The sequence below is a fragment of the Vanacampus margaritifer genome, chromosome 1 (genome assembly GCF_051991255.1).
Source record: "Vanacampus margaritifer isolate UIUO_Vmar chromosome 1, RoL_Vmar_1.0, whole genome shotgun sequence".
In the NCBI taxonomy this organism is placed as follows: Eukaryota; Metazoa; Chordata; class Actinopteri; order Syngnathiformes; family Syngnathidae; genus Vanacampus; species Vanacampus margaritifer.
In genome coordinates this window covers 6,572,617-6,590,138 of record NC_135432.1, presented here as the reverse complement: position 1 = coordinate 6,590,138, position 17,522 = coordinate 6,572,617, and the positions used below count along the sequence as shown (strand labels likewise).

Genomic DNA, 17,522 nt, shown 5'->3' with positions numbered 1-17,522 from the left:
TTGTAAGTCAAGTCACTTGTATGTCAAGGCCTGATTGTATGTGGTTACTCATAAAGCCTTTCATGCATTTTTAATAGTGATAATTAAATGTGTATGAAAGTTTTAACTATTGCCTTGACCTTGTTGCTTCTACGCAAGTCAGATTTGTGTTGAGGGTGTTTTTTTGCTCATGATTGCTTCAGACGGTATATGTGCTGCTCTTTGCTGATTTTTATCTCATCATTTTCCACACACTACTCAAAGAAAGCCCATTATGCCGGAAGACCTACAAAGAATTCTGTTGCTGTTCTCTGTTACTACAACATGGGCAATCAAGTGCTGTCATCTTTTATCATCCATCTGTGGTTTCACTGCCATCAAAACAGCATTTTGGTGCGCAAACCACCATGAGGCCAAATAAACTGGAACGAATCTGTGGTTACGGTTACTTTAAAACAGAGTTAAGAATTGGCACTGGCACTAAAAATTGACACGTAGTGTTGGCAACTTGCTTATAAACACATAGAAAATATGTTTTATAGCACCTGTTGGCGGCAAAATGCTCACAGTTGATTGTTGTGTCTGCAACTGTTTTACACGTACTGTAATTAAAGGTAGGAAGTGGGGGATTTGGTGAAATGGTTAGCACAATGTGTCACAATGCTTTGGCACCATTTGGTATTAATCAAGATAGGAAGAGTTATGAAACATTTATGTAGATTCCATTTTAGCCGTAAAGGTGTAAACCACCTGTTTTTATACTCGCACACAGGAACTGATAACAATCTTGTGCAATTTCTCACTATAGAACAGCAAACAAAAACTCTCACCTTACATTAAAAACACCACTTGATATTTTCTCACTTTAGTGCAAGAGGTTGTCATAATTTCAGTCAAGTATCTGTTGTATTAATCAGAGGTGGGCATTTTACAAAATGTTGCTGCTTTTCAAGCCAAGCCAACCTGCAATCGTCAGTCTGTCATTTTGTTTGAACCACGTTTCCGTCATCACTTTGTCACAACTTTACTAGGACCAATAGACAGAGGTGGGCATTTCATCAATCATCAACAAAAACGGCCGTCTGTCAATGACGGACTGAGAGGCCGGTCGGCACTTGACCCAGTTAGGGACGACTACACTGATGGACGGAAACCCACTTGTCACGGCTTAAGCCATCATTTTCTTTTGTTTGTTGTCATTTGTCAGCAAAACGAGTGTCCGTCAGTGACGGACTGACGGACAGTCCGTCAGTACTGAAAGAATGCCCACCTTTGGCATTGATATCAAGTTGTCTCAACATAGTATAGAACTTGACTATCAAACGAGGAATAAAAGTTCCGAAATCAAAAATGTTTGGAAACAAAATGTGTGTCCTCAGTAATGGAAAATATATCACCTCCAAACGGCAACACTACAATATAGATTTTTATATATTTCTGATGCTAAGACAAAAACAAACACTTTAGATAAAGCTTAAAAGAGATGCTGATTATTTAGAGACAAAATCCTTCCTCCTTTGATGTGCAGTTGCAGTTGTGTTGGGTAATCAGAGCTAGATTGTTGTCGCACTCAGAAGAATATCGAAAAGAGTATCTCTGTCATGTAATGTTAAGTACCAGTCACATGACACTGGAGAGGGAAAATGACTAATTGTGTTTAATTTGGACATTTTCACTTAGGAGTGTAGTCACTTTTGTTGTCAGGGTTTTAGCAATCAGTGCCATCGGTGTACTCACTTTTGCGAGCTACTGTATTTACTGAGTAACCTTGCGGGCTCTGTGTTTGCTCAGTAGGACAAATATTCACCTAGTGGAGTCAGCTTCCCAAGTGCCGCAGCGCTGATTTAGACGCAGCCATCAGCCCTCCCACCCGCTCGACCCCAACAGTCAATACTTCTACATTATTCAAACTCCTCCCCACTTAATTAGATATTTAATTGACTACCTGTGGACAGATGAGTGACCCGCCTGCTGGCATAAATTTATGCAAATGACACCACACATTAGCTCCCTGAGGTAGATTTAGTACTGCAGTCCGGCGAGGACCGAGGTCAAGCCTAGTCACTGATCACCGGTGTGTGCAGTGACCGGATCTGTTCTCATCTTTAGCAGGAGTATGATAATATTTAATCATTTTTAATTGGTTACTGTGTGGGACGTTTCCATCAGGAGTCACCTAGTTTGCATGTTTTAAAGGGATTACATCACAGAATTTTAAACAATTTCACAGTTAACTGTAGGCATGTAATGATTAAATCTCACCTTTGACACCATGGCCATGTAATTTTTTATGCAATATTAGGTATTTTGGTGGCTATTTTTCTAATGTGTAAGTAAAACACCCTGTTCAGTAAAACCCCGCCTCTCCCCGTGTGGTTGCCGCGCCCCTCTCGTCCGAGGAGCGCTGTGTGGCCACGCAAGACTGGCAAGAGTGGCAAGACTGGCAAGACTAGAATTTCTCATGGATGGGGGAATGGAGGTGAGGAATTAGCATTTTAACATGGCTAAACGCTCCAAAAAGTAGATATTTCACGTTGCTGTCTCTTTAAAACAGCGGTCTCCGACCTTTTTCCACACCACGGATTGGTTTATACAAGTCCACAACTTTCGCGGACCAGCAACTGGTGGGGTCTGATTAAGAAAATGCTACAACAACAAATAAGTGTACTTTTATCTACCTGTATTAGCACAAACACTATTAAAAGGGGTACTTTGAGGTATTTTGGAGATATAACAATAAGCGTGAAACCATATTTTTATGTAACTATATTAGGTGTGTCCACCTGAAATTCCCCAACATAACAATGCAGTAAGCACCACAGAACAAATAAAGTCCATGAATAAATCATCATAACATTAAATCAAGAGTCGCTCGCCCGATATTGTGTAGAGCAGAACTCGGGACGTGTGAATCACTCGTCGCCGTAGCGTATGTCGTGTAGCTTGTAGATTTGGTATCAGTGCTACGCGACCGAGATAATTAGCATGTTGACATATGTCAAGAGTCGTAACTTTTCAAAATAAAATCTTTTTTTAGCCTCGGATAATAAATAAATCGTGCGTGCGTGCAAGTTTGTGCTCTTTAATCCATCTGAAACTTGTTATAAATCCAAGAGTCGTGAAGTTGTCAGGAGACCAGAGGAAGGACCAAAGGAAAGAAAGATGAAGCGAAAGTGAAGTAAACCCAACACCAACCAGACACAACCCTCCACCCACTTAATATATAAATCTTAAGAACAGTACGTTTTTTGTTTTTTTTCAACTGTGCGGCCTGGCCCGGTAATTGGGGACCACTGTTTTAAAATACTTTTAGGATTATGCATTTCAGACTCACAGGTGGGCTCTTGCGGAAGAAACAAACGCGACACCAGAAATGTCATCGAGAGTGTTAGGGTGTGCTGTATGTTAATGGGACGGCTCAGACTGTTATTTGTTGTTTTTTTCTTTTCCACATAATGGAGTTTGACAAAGTGAAAATTAACACAAGCCTACTCCTTCTGTTACTGTTAGAGGTGGTAGATGGTGCATACTGAAAACGATGTTACGCACAAACCCACACCTTCTGACTGATGCCACAGCAGTCGTCGGTCTTATTCTCACCCAGACATTTAGGTTGTTCACATCCCCGACACCCCCACCCCGCTGCCTCTTACACTGCTACCCCGGTTTACAGTTAGGTGTTTGTCTCCTCGGCATAAACATCCCTCCTCTCTCTTTCTCCTTCTTCTTCAGCGATTTGGTTCGCTTCAATGGACTTTCATGACAATTCATTCCGTAAGGTTCCACCTCTCCCTCTCTTCCTTCTTCACTCTCCCCAGGTGAAATATTGATGGATTTTTTATGAATAGCTATGAAAAATTCATTCAAATTCCAAAATGAAAAAGCGTAAACACTCGGCATCTGCCTATGCCTCCCGCATTCATTATCCTTCACAGCATCCTCACTCCGCCCTCCTCCTCCTTCCATTCCTCCTCCGCATGCCCCGTCTACCTGGAAAAGACATGCCGCTCTGTCTCTTTTTCCGCCACTTGGCCTAATTGCTTAATTTGACCTGCTCCCTCATCAATTAAAAGTCTGTCAGCGGCAGACAGATGGAGGATGGATCAGAGGGCCAGTCGATGGACAGATCAATGACAGAACAGCTCAATAAGTAAATGGAGATGGCCAGTGATGGAAAAAAAGAAATGAGGGAGGGGGAGATGTAGAAGAAGAAGAGAACAAATTGAACAAGATGTCATGACAAAAAGGTGCAGCACCAACACTCCTCACACCAGATTGGGATAAATTCTCAGTCCTGGATTTTCAAGGCTTAGACCGACCCACTTTGGTTCACGTTTTTACGGAATAGGGGTGTCAAAATTAGTTAATTTAAAGTTCCTTTAACCAGCACATTTTTTTTCACACGTGATTAATGTCTGTCCCTTTCTTGGAAAGCCTGTACAGGGGAGATTCCAGTCGCAACGCAGCAGACATGCCCATGTCCACATTTAGTCGTAATGAATTAAATAATAATTCATATCTTTGTGGAGACTGGGATCAAGCTGTATTTTACAATTCTAAAAATGTGCATAATTTTACAAGTTACTTCATGTCAAAGCTCTTAATATGAAAAGAAAAATGCACTGAGCTGTCACCAATGTCTTACAAATGCAATTATGCCATCTAGTTGCAGAAAAGGGACCTCAACACAAATCAATATCACACTTGTTTTTTACAATACAGTACATCTTTTTAATTTTAACTCAATTTTATGAATTATTATGAAATTACTGTATCAATGACCAAAAGATGCAGCCATATTTCTATTAGTTTAACTCCCCCCCCCCCACACACACACACACACACACACTTTTTTGTTAACAAAAGTATGAAACTTCTCATCTGACTACTCATCTGACACCCCTAGAACATACACAATTTTTGTTATTAGTGTATAAATGTAAAATAGATTCCATTCCCTGCAATGGTATTCATATTGCATTTATTTGAACAAGTATGAGAACATTAAATGGGTTATCAATTCAATAATGATAATCAGGTTCATATGTTATGGACGCTCTTTATTTACTGATATCAAAATGGATCCGCAGACCGGAAAGAATTAACGGGTGGGCTGGAGTAGCAGCCGGCACAGATGGGAATTTGTTAGAATGTCCAGATTGCTGACCGGGCCTGACTCACACGTATACTCCTAATCTTCTCACTGCTTTATTTTTTGTTTTTTTGTTTTTTTCCTTAATAAAAAATTTAGTCTGTTAATACAAAAAGAAAAAAAATAGTGCTATGCTGGTACTAGAGTACGACTTTACAATGAAACAGAGCCAGAAACAACTAATATAGTACAGTATATGCAAGTGCCAGTATCCACACACCACAAAAAGCATTACTTTTGGATGCAAAATAAAACATAACGCATATAAAAAAAACACATGCTATCATATATGATGATTTCCACAAGAACATAGAGTCATTTGCTAACCAACTGCAGCTTCTGTGAACCGTGGTCTCACATGAATACGACAAGGGATCACATGCAGCCGACCACACAAAAACACCATCAAGATTATTTGGTTATTTCCCCCTTCAACACCTTGTTTTAATTAGTTCTCCCACGAGACAGTGACTCAGACCAATTAGAGAAAACTATCAAAGAAGGTCTGGACCGGGTGCATGCCCACTATGACGCCCGTCCCCGGGGAGAGGCCGCGATGAAAGAGCTCGCATGCACGGACCTACAGTACATACACACACATTTGTAATTCTCGGAACACGCACCCTCCTCCTCAGCAGCATTTTGCTAGTCTGTGTCGGTGTGCGTGTGCTTGTAAAAAATAAACCCAGCACAACACAGCATACATTCATGGTCAATCATTCCGTATTGACTAGTTGCAGATGGATCACTGAGGAGATACAAAATGGGGTCCTTCCACTCCATCCCTCAAGGGGAACGGAACTCTAATAGAGATGCTCGAGAACATTGGGAGAGATTACTGTCTTGGAATTTGGCTATAAAAACACACATTAGATGTTTAGGGTGAGTACAGAAATCACCCTGGCGATGCCAACACTCGCTTCTGTCTTCCCTTATGACAAATCAATGAAAGCTCTTTTGGAGTTATGTTGTGCTGAGACGATGGTGATGTATGACTGAGATGTTTAACCTCAAGGAAAGTGTAGCTGTATAATTGGTAGGGTGTCAACATTTATCTACCTTGCCCTCTGTGCTTTTCCCTAAAAAACACACACACAAGTATCAGGAAAAAGTGCAGCCTTAATAGCATGTTGATATTTATCTCAAAGTTGCACGTCAGTTGGCTACAATATTGTGTATGTATGTGTACGTGTTGCCGCAAACTAGTCTATAAGCTGATGGCAAGTTAATAGCACTTAGTGGTATTATGTGCAGCGGCAATTAGATTGGACTGGGCTGATGCCGCATATTGGTTGATTCCCTAAGGGCCAGCTAAAAGAGTCAGGGGTCAGAGGTCAATCACCATGGGATCAATGCTACTCAAAAAGGACTGTGTTACCTTCCAAATACATATTGTTTTTCTTACATTGATGTCTGATCTAATGTACACCAAAACTTGTGCAAGCCCAGAAGAAAATGTTTATCTCCGTGCCCCCTCCGCGGCGCAAATGGATACAGGATGCGCGGCAAGGGCTGTGCTGGTCAGACTGGGGCGGTGCAGACTTCATTAAGGTAATCTATCCACCGATACAAACAAAATTTAGGGGAGGTGGTGAGGAGAAAGCTCTGAAATTATATGAACACTTATTAGATCACAATAAGCAATTGTCTTTTGTTATGTATGGCTGAATTAATACCCAGAAACACACACATGATTCAGATGTATTGCAAAGAAGCTGCCACCTGTCACGTTACGGTTCTGAGGGGTTGGGTTTTTGTTTTGTTCTTTATTTTGTTTTTGTCTGAGTGTTCAGTGTTTTGTTTTGTGTTCCTTGTCTTTCCCCTCGTCTCGTTGTGTAATCACGTCCACCTGTGTGTGTCTTCGACTCTTCCCTTCCCCAGGTGTGTCTAATTAGTGTTGGTGTATTGAGGTCGATGACGACACGTTGTCGCAGATTGATGACGTATGCGCCAATTCTCACGTGGCTGCGCGCGAACCGTCAGTCTGTCAACAACAATGGCGGATAGCCGTGTCGTAGTCGTTTTGCGCAGCCTCCTTAGCTTGCTTATGCTTTTGCAGCAAAATATTTTGCTTCTTTAATCCCACGTTCAACAAGCGGTGTTGTACTTGAATCACCTGCCATTGTCACATCCCCTGTGTTCGTCTTTTTTATGTTGTTTTGATACATGCAAAGCCATGTTTGTTCTGTAGATTGCAATAAAGTTAGAAAAAAATAAGTTTGTCTTCTTCACTGATTCTTTTTCTACGCTTTCTGTTAACTCCCTGTGGCTGCGCTATAGCGCCACTCCAGACTTGGCATATACATTACAGCCGTTAAACATCCTCAGAGTCTTTTGGACACACGCAAGTCTTGAAATGCTTCTGTGTGTAGGAGATTTGTTTGAGGAACGAAGCCAGCTTCGCTTCCGTCTGGAAGGGGCGGGGCCTTAGTCAAGTCGTCCTCATCACAGTTAAGTCATCTTCTTCTTCATCTAATGTCCTAAACTGTGTCGGCAGCCTAGAATTTTAGCTCTGCTCTTGTAAAAATAAAAAGGTTGAGCTTAGAACCCATACAGAGGAGGCATACGTTAAAATAGTTACAATGTATGGTATCTTTAAGTAAGCTTTCAGTAGCATTAACATATCTTGAGGCCAGGCCAAGTGTCCTCTTTTGTGGAAATCAAAATATGGTCAGTCTACCAAAGACACACTACAACTGTATATAAATTATAGTATGAACATATATTTATGTAAGACTTTGGAATGTACTTATGACAAAGAAATTAAAAAAGTCAGTATTTGATGTGTCAGTAACAAATTAACAATAAGGATGAAAAAGGGAAAACTGCTGAAAAAAACAAACTGCAATTAAACAATAAGATGCAACAACAAGCAACAGTAACCACAGATTTTCCTGTTCTTCTTCAAGGGGACACCAACACCCACAGAGACGGTCAAACTACTCAAACAAACAATGGACTCTAAACTCGGGGCCCTTTCCTCGGGTGAGGCATCAACAGGTGGTATTTGCCATCTTTCGCCATCTGTCTATGCGGCCTGTGGAGACGGGCCATAGCAAGCGTGTGTGAAGCAAAAAGGTTTGATTCCAAAAATGTTTCATACTCGTAGCAATTATAGCACAAGGATGCGAAGGTGCACTGTCGCTGCCAGAATGGCAGAGATTGAGGTGCGCAAAAGTTGCCACATCCTGTGTCTGACTCCCAGAAAGCATCTTAACAGTCACCAGGGCAGCGAGTGGAAAATGAACTGAAGTTTGTGGAATGTCATGTGACCAAACCAGAAAAGAAGTTGGTGGACTTCCTGTGTGTGTGTGTATTTATTTTTTTATGAGAAGGTTGATTAATAAAAAGCTTCAACAAACGCAAATCCACTATGCATTTTTATGTCCCTGTACTAGCAGCACAAACACCATAACAAGGGTAACAACAACGGTCACTATGGTAATGCTTATGAATGATACGAGCAACACAAAAACTGGGGTATTTTGTAGATATAACAATAAATATGAGGCCACATTTTTATGTAACTATTTTAGCAGTGCCCTCCTTAAATGTGCCAGCATAACAAGGAACCACAGAACAAATCTAAAGTCCATAACCTCAACATAAAGCTAAATTAAGAGTCGCTCGCCGCAAAACGAGCCATTATGCGTGGGAATCACCTGTAGCTGTAAGTCCATGAACCTTTCTTTTTCTTCTTGGTCATAGGCTCCTGTGTTGTCTCATCACTGGGACTTTTCTCCATTGCAAATAAACTTTCCAAATATGTCTGTTTTTTTACTCATTTTGCTAACTTGTCGATTAGCATCAGCGCTACGCGACTGTGATAATTAGCATCTTGACATGCGCCAAGTGTCTGTCGTAAACAGAGAGAATCTGGTCACTTTTCAAAATAAAATATTCTTAAGCCTCGGCTAATCAGTTAACCGGAAATACAGTAAGATTTTTTTATTCTTTCAACTGTGCGTCCACGGCCCGGGATGCGGCCCGGTGGTTGGGGACCACTGTGTTAGGAGTCTTTGCAACTGGGTGTCATTAGCAAACAAAGTGTGTGTGTGTGTGTGTCATGTACCTCCATAGTCTCTGAGTACAAGAGCATAGAAGAGCAAAAGACGCAGAGACAGAAAGGGAGGCAGTGGCACGTCGTTCTTAATCTGGTTTGTCTGTCATAATCGCGTCAATGTCACTCTCAATCAAGCAGCCACAACTATGGCTATACAACTTCAGGTTGATTGGCCCAAACTATGCCTTTAAAACGACCTCTAAAGTGTGTGTGCGCGCGTGTACAGAGCTCAGCAAGCTGAGTCTTCTCCAGGCAATATGAGAGAGGGGGAGTGTAAATTAACTTTAAACCTGTTACTCTCCCACCTGTCTGTCAATTTCACTTTCGTCACTTTCTTTGCTCCAGTGTTTCTATGTGACAGTATTGATTGGCCTCTCTTATTACACGAGAGGATACAGCCATGTCTGTGCGAGTCTTGCAGCTGAGCTTTGTGAGCAGACGCTTGCTTGAATGTCATCTTCCAGCTACCATCCGCAAAGTTTGGACCACTTGTGAGGCTCCAAATCAACGGCAAGTAAATGATGAGGCAGTGAGTCACAATAGTTTGGAATATACTGTCAGGTTCATAAATATTGAGACATGGGCATGAAGTTCTAATCCTTTTGGCTCTAAACACCACCACAATGGATTTGTAATGAAACAAAAATGATGTGCTTTAATTGCAGACTTTCAGCTTCAACAATTGGTAGCTCAGTTGTTCCATGTATGGATGCCAATGAAACTGATTCAGTTGGTTTTATTGATGATGTGACTGCTGACAAAAGCAGCAGGATTAATTCTGAAGCAATATTTTCTGCTTCATATTTACCCAAATGCGTCAGAATCCATTGGACAGCCAGATGAAATTGAGCGTATGATGTCGTTGATGCATTAGATCAGCAACCGAGTATTACAAAGTGAAAGTTTGATTTGGTATTGTTAATTTTTCTCATTACTTTTGATCCCTTAAAAAGTGAGACACATTTATAAATTGTTGCAATTCTTACACTGTTCATCTGGTTTGGCTGTAAATACCATTGAATCCAAGCTGAAAGTCTGCATCTGAAACATATCTTAAACATATCTTGTTAGTTTCACTTCACAAATCCATTGCGGTGGTGTCAAAAAAATGATAATTGTGTTGGCACTGTACTATTTTGAGAAAAACAAAAGTTTATTCACAGCAGAAATGTGTTTTTACTTCTTCAGTACATACATTCTACACGTTGGTGTCATCATTGGAAAGGCAAGATACCACACTGATGGTTTTGATCATGTAAAAGCTGCTGGACTGAAATCAACGGCTCTCTTCAATTGATTCTGCCAGTTATGGTACAAACGATAATCAGAAAACTATTTGTGACTATAAAATGGTGAGTAAGTTTATATTTTGTGTAGCCACTATTAGTGTTGAAATGTGAGCAACAGTGATCTCAAGTGTGCGGATTAGTGGCTTTTCATGGACCAGTCTGTCTAAGCCTTCCACAGTTTATTACACATGCTGTGATTGATAGATTCCAAATCATTCCCAGATATGGATTTTAAATTGTTAGTTTTACATCTAAACCCCATCCCTGCCTGAGTCATTTAAGATTGGGGTCGGGGTGGTGCCATGAAGGCAATGGGGTTGTTAACATTAGCATTGTTATTACAAACACTACTTTGCAATAAATGACTAGCCTAAGACGACCATTTTCTCTTTACATCTCTTCCAGGGAATGATTCAGGATTCTAAATCTGTTTTAAAGTATATGGGTCACAATCTTGTTTTTTTTTGCAACTGCATTCATTGCTCCAGCCCTTAAGACTTTTCCACTGACTCCCAGCTGTAGAATTAGATTTTAAAATTCTGCTACTGGTGTATAAATCACTGAATGGTTTGGGTCTTGACTGTATGAAAGAAATGCTAATTGAATAGAAACCCAGTAGGGCTCTGAGGTTTGCAGGTTCCGGTTAATTAGTGGAGCACAGGTTTCAAAGCAAACATGGTGAAGCGGCATTTAGCTGTTGTGTTGCATGCAATTGGAACTCAGGCCCAACTAGAAACACTTTTAAATCTACATTAAAAAAATATGCTTTTCTTTCCTTGTGAGAATTCTCTTCTACACATTAAAAAAAATTTTTTGTTTTCTTTAGTAATTTCAGAAAGCTTTTTAGTATTTATTCCCTTTGCTTTTAAATGTTTCTAAATCTTTAGTTGCAAATGTGCTTAAATGTTGTCAATGGATGTTGTTTTAGTAATTTTAATAAGCTTTTTTTTGCAATCTTTGTTCTGTAAATGTCTAAAGTTGTCTGTTTATTAGATCAGAACATATCACTCCAGTCCTTAAGGCTTTACACGGGCTCCCAGTCAGCTGTATAATAGATTTCAAAATTATGCATGGTCTATAAATCATTGAATGGTTTGGGTCCTGAATATATTCAAGAAATGCTGATTGAATACATACCCAGCAGGGCTCAGAAACCTACAGACTTGGGCCAACTCATGGAACCCAGAGTTTGAAGTGAACATGGTGAAGCTGCATTTAGCTGGTATGTTACGCACAAATAAGCTGCCAACAGAAGTGAAGTCAGCCCAGAGTGTAAATGCTTTTAATTCCAGGTTTAAAACTTTGCTTTTTTCACATACCTCTGATTAAGGCCTTTTAAACATTTTTTAAATCATGTTTTTCCTTTTAATTGTTATTATTATTTTTAAACGTTTTTAAAATTTGCTGTCTAATGTTTTGACATTGTCAATGTATGGTTTTTTTTTTGTAAATTTTGTAACCTACTTTGCTCTTCTTTGCTTCTGAATGTTAACTGTTGTGTTTGCAAATGCTTATAAGTGTTGTCTTGAGTTGCCTTGTGTCTGTGCTATACAAATAAACTTGCCTTGCCCATGTTTTTTAGATGTTGTGTGGAGCACATTGACTTGTGTATGATATGTGCTAAATAAATAAAGTTGCCTTCCCTTTCCTTAAATTGCCTTTGTAAAGGCCTTAACAGATATCCTTGCCTGCATGGCTTGTATTTTGAAATTAATGAATTTTCATTATTCAAGTAGTTAAGCTTAATTTGACCGTCTTTTTAGGCTATGACTGCAGTCGCACATTTTACTCATGAAGTGATTTTGAATCCCTGTGGTGAGTACAAATCAAAGTAGTGTTTCAGTTTGTTAAGTGATAAAAAAAAAAAGTCATTGTTGGACTTGGAATTATGCCCGTGGCCTCTGGTCTTGGGCCCTTTCATCTCTCTAAGGATAAAACTCCCACACAAACACATAGACGCACACACACACGAGATACCAAAATAGCAACTAAACACACACACATGCACATGGCGGCCCTTAGAAGAAAAACATTAAACAAAAGGCAAAACAAGTCACCCTGAATGACAGGCCAGATGCATAAAACATGCTTTTAGGACGACCCCGTTTTGTGCAGTCCCTCACATACAACATATTGTTCTTTGGGAAATATTTCCAGGAGCCATTCATGAATCATGACCAAATCCAAGAGACTTGAGAGTACACTGTCTGGAAATGGTTTGTCTTGACTGTTCACAGTTGAAGATGGACAAACAGCATATGGTGCACTGAGGAATCCCCTTGGGTTTAATTTTCCATCTAATTCCCACGACGTTTGATGAAAGAAACACTGCAGAATTTGTTTGGTAATAACTTTGCATGTGCACAATGAAGTAAACGAACCTTCACGTAAACACAAAGTTATCACAGCCTCACCCAGTCGTCTTCCACAATCAGATCTACTCTGCTCTAAATCAAGTCTGGGTCAGCCTAATGCATGGATCCATACCGCTCTGGGTGAATTAACGTTAGTAATAAGATATCATGGCTCTGATTGATTCTCCATTTCCATGTCCACACCATAAAATGAGCCAAGCACGACACCGTACGCCATCACTCTTAAAGGTTGCATTGATTCCACTGGGGACTTGCGGGAATTTCAGTTGGAACTGGTGTCACCAATGCAACGCTGTCTCCCTGTGCTTCCACCACCAGTCCAAATTCACAAACATACACAGAAAAGTCTAAATTGGTGGCCGATGTAACTGCGCTTGCGTCGGTTTAACTTTAATTGCCTGGGCTATTCCACCAAATCAGTCTCAGAAAATAAAATGCATCCATGCACAAAAAACAAAACAAACAAAACCCAACAACTTATTTTTAACTAAGCAATATGTTCTGCACATTCATCTGATTGCATATTTAATAACATAATTTAAAATTATTTACCTTGGAAAAATAGCATTTGTTGCCTAATGCTTCCTAAAATTAGATTTTGTCATAAAATATAATCATTTAAGTCTGTAACAAATGTTTTACATATTTGTGTTTCTCTTCATCCCAACTGTACTTGTTAAATTGTGTTTAAAAAGTCATAGTTTAGTCGTTTCATCTAAGGTTTCACTAAGTCCTGTTAACCTAACATACGACCCTCTAAAAATTTAGAATCCCGACAAAGTTTGGAAAAGTCTTCTGGACAGCAGATTAAAACAATTCCACACAACTATAATTAACACTACTGTAATGTGGTTTGAAAATATTGTACAACGATAACAATGCAAGCATTTTAGGCATTGTTTTGTAAAATCATTCAAAGCGTGATTTTTATTACATTGTGTTGAAAGAAGAACAATGATAGTTGTGCACAGTAAAACTTCAGATGGCATCAAGTTTAAGCAAATCCAATAGTGAGTATTTATCCATCAGCCACTAATGAATCTCCGCAATTGCCAGTGAATACCAACTAGTCACTACAACTTTGGAGCCAAAAGGATAGACACAGAGATTGAATAATCCACTTTATATTGTCCAAGCAGCCGCGGGCGATATCATCACACGCCAACTTGCCTGATGACAGAGCAGAAGTCATTGAAACCATGTGAGGGGTGTTTTTATTTTTTTAAGGGGAGAAGATTGTTCCAGGAAACTGGTAGTCACTGTCAACATTTTTGGTCTGAGTTTGAAGACCTGTGATTGATTTTCAAACCATCAGAAGGCTTGTTACAATTACGCAAGGGCCAAGGACACGTTCAAATTGGCTAGAAGGCAATCAGCTGACAAACTGACACCAACATGCACGTACACACAGATTCACAGAGGTAACGACTACACGTGAACACAAACGCACCGCACGGCCCAAACACATTCCTGGCTGTCTGAAACATGCTGGACACTGTCCCGCACTTATTAGAAACAGACTACTTTGAAGACACACACATGATCTTCCACACGGACAGACACATGTGGACACGTAACGAATGCTTGCAGGCAAACTGGTTGTCTCCAGCGTATAGTCTGACTGTTCCTTCACATGGCGCACAGACTTATCAGACAACACAACTCACGGCTGTTATTACGCTAGAAAAAAAAACAAGGCCATTGGCAGAAGCATTAGACAGACAGAGACACAAACACAGACACACGTTCTCATCACAAAGTGACTAATACAATATAATATTAAACAGGTGAAAAATTGCCTGACAATCGATGTATTAATGTCTCCAAAGGGCACATCTAAAAACAGGGATCCAGAGTACCTCGTCTTGTTTTGCCTCGCACGTGTGACCATAGTGTGCCAGAGAAGATCAGTGGTGTGCAGTCAGAGCTAGCAAGACTTTCTTGCTGGCCTAAACATCACCAAAAACAATGACCTACATTTAACAACTTTTCCTGGGTTTACACCCAACGTTTTTCACAGTCTCAGACTAAAAACTGAGTTTTACTGTGCACTCCCGTCTCGATCATTTAGTGTAAGGTAGCAATCTCAGCTGTTTTAGATCAATCTTTTCCTAGTCTTTGTCATGTTTGGGTTGTGTTTTTTCTCGTGTGTCTCCCTTGGTCTAAGTGTAATCCTGCCCTTCCTCGTGTCAACCAATCATTGCCCTCAGCCACTTGTGTCATGCCCCAGGTGTGTCTTGTTGTGTCATTAGCGTGTGTGTATTTAGTCTCCTGTCTGTGCCGGTTCATTGTCATTTCCCTCCCGTCATGCTACCAGTTTTTGCCTTGTTGTCCTCCCCACGTTTTGTTTTCTCTTGCCATTTGGAGTTCGCTTTTGTTTTGTAGTAATCAAAGTCCTTTTTTGTACATCACCTTCGCCTCCTTGCCCTGCTTCCCTGGGCCCTCCACCAAACTTTGCCTTCTTGACAGTCTTAGGAATATACCAAACAATACCAAACATGTTTGATATTATCGTAAGTCTTTCAGTCTTTGCAGTGACGTGACACAACCAACAAACAACAGATGAGCTCTAACAGAACCGGAAATAGGAAACTTTGCAAACAATCACAAGAGCAAGGACAAAGGGGAAACACTGGCAAAAACGTGAGTGCTTCGAAAAATATGGACTTCCTCATATGTCCCCTTATAACATGTCCACTCCATTTTATGGTGAGGATGGCACACTTTCTTCAACCTAAATAGACAACACAAGTAAAAGTATGGCGAGTTGAGTAATGGCGGCATAGTTTGGCCCAGAAAGGGTCTCAGGTACTAACGCCCAATTTACACCGACTGCGGAGCGGTTTCCGCACCGCATCCGTACGGACCGCAATTCACACCGAATGCGCTGTGTGAGATGTACGTGTCCGTAAAGTCCACGAGACTGGAGAGTTGAGTTCACGTGATAACAACCATGTATATAGAGCGCTACTTGTAAACAATAGCCACGCTTGCCTGTCGTTCACATCGATATGCCTTTTAGACATTATTTCTGGGACTTCTACCATGGGTAAGTACGTTTTGTGTTTAAATAGTGTTATTTTGTCATGTTTAATTTATTATGAGGTAATTTTGTTGTCTTTAAATGTCAGACTCATGTCAAGCTATGTAGTTAGCCAACCCCCCCACCCCCCCTAAAAAAAAAGAGTTTGCGAGCTGTTTTATTTTGAAATACACTGGAGCCTTGATGCTGCATGACTTCCTGTCCAGCTCGTGTAATTTCTTCAGGAATCAGGTAAATAAAGAAACCTTGCAGAAAGCTTCCGATACGCACCGCATACGCAGCTGCTGTGGATTGACACGCAGACTTAAAACGCTTTGTATTCCTTGCGACGTCTGTACGGATGCCGTTACGCATCCGTTACGCATTCAGTGTGAATTGGGCATTAAGAAGCCCCCAAGGAATTTCTGGACCTAGGTAATTGGTTGGTGCGGTCCAATGGGCAAAATCAACATCCCATGGTAAATTGAAAAGTTCTTCCAAATGTTCCAGCAGTGAAGAAGCCACTCATGTTTCTATTCGCAAATCAAAGCTATTTAGAGCAGACAAAGCTTTGGAAATGGGTCCAATTTAGACCCCATTGAATAGCAGGTCATAGTGGAATTTATTAAGTCAGCAGTTGTACTCGTGTATGAGGACAAAATATTGATATTGCAATATATTAGGCCTTTTAATGCATAGTAACAGCGCACTAACGTCAAATATCGATATTGTAACTGTACGACATCCAGGAATGTGCAGTTGGGTATGAAATGAGGAGTGACTTTTTAATTACGATGTGAATCGCCAGGATTTGAAAATGCTGACAAAATTAGTATAGTCAGTATGAGATCGTAATTCCCAATACTAGTCTTGGTTATTAATATGTATGTGTATTCATGTGACAACGTACTGTGTTTAGATATGCGTAGGTGTTGTTGATTTAATTTTCTCCCCTGACATCCGTCATTTGCCATCTTTTTTTTTTCTTCTGGCGGACAGAAAGCGCAGCCTAACAGCCCCCCTGCTTCTTGAATCGCTTGTAACCTAATCACTAACGCCATCTGTTAATTATGTTAATATAAGAATGGCTTGGCTGCCATTGGCTGAATGAGTACCCCAATGAGCCCCCTCTGTGTGATTGCTTGTCTTTCTCTTGTCCAATCCTTTCCATCATCTCCGCCTTCTTTAGTACTCCTTTCTTTAAAATATTGTCATTCTTATCTTTTCCTAATTCTATCTCCTCCTGCTAAATCTATTAATTCCAGCTTTTTTTTTTTTCAATCATTCACTCCCGAATTTGTATGCCCTCCAATTCAATTAACTTCATTGTCCTCGCTCTTCCAAGCTCTTTAATATACTTTTGTGTCAAAAGTGTCAAAGTTGTACTTGCTACTTGCAGCCGCCTTCTGCGTGCTTTCCCTGACTCATGCCTGGTTCTGAGGTACGGCAGAAGCTACTCTCGGGGGACGTTTTGATCGAATCAGGTTTATTTTAGTGCAAGGTATTGATCTACCCTCCCTCTTAATTTTTATTCAGAATGTTAATCTGTGTTTATGAATTTCTATTGATTTGTAGAGAGACTTAATAAACTCTATCTTGTCCCGAGTCCACAATAAGCGTTCAAGCGTGAATAGTCTAACAG

The 17,522-nt window shown here is 40.3% G+C and overlaps 1 long non-coding RNA gene across 3 annotated transcripts in view; it reads right to left on the bottom strand.

Annotated features, from left to right (window-relative positions):
* LOC144057812 (uncharacterized) overlaps nucleotides 1-17,522 on the bottom strand; it is a 243,209-nt gene that overhangs the window by 101,764 nt on the left and 123,923 nt on the right. The window lies entirely within an intron of this gene.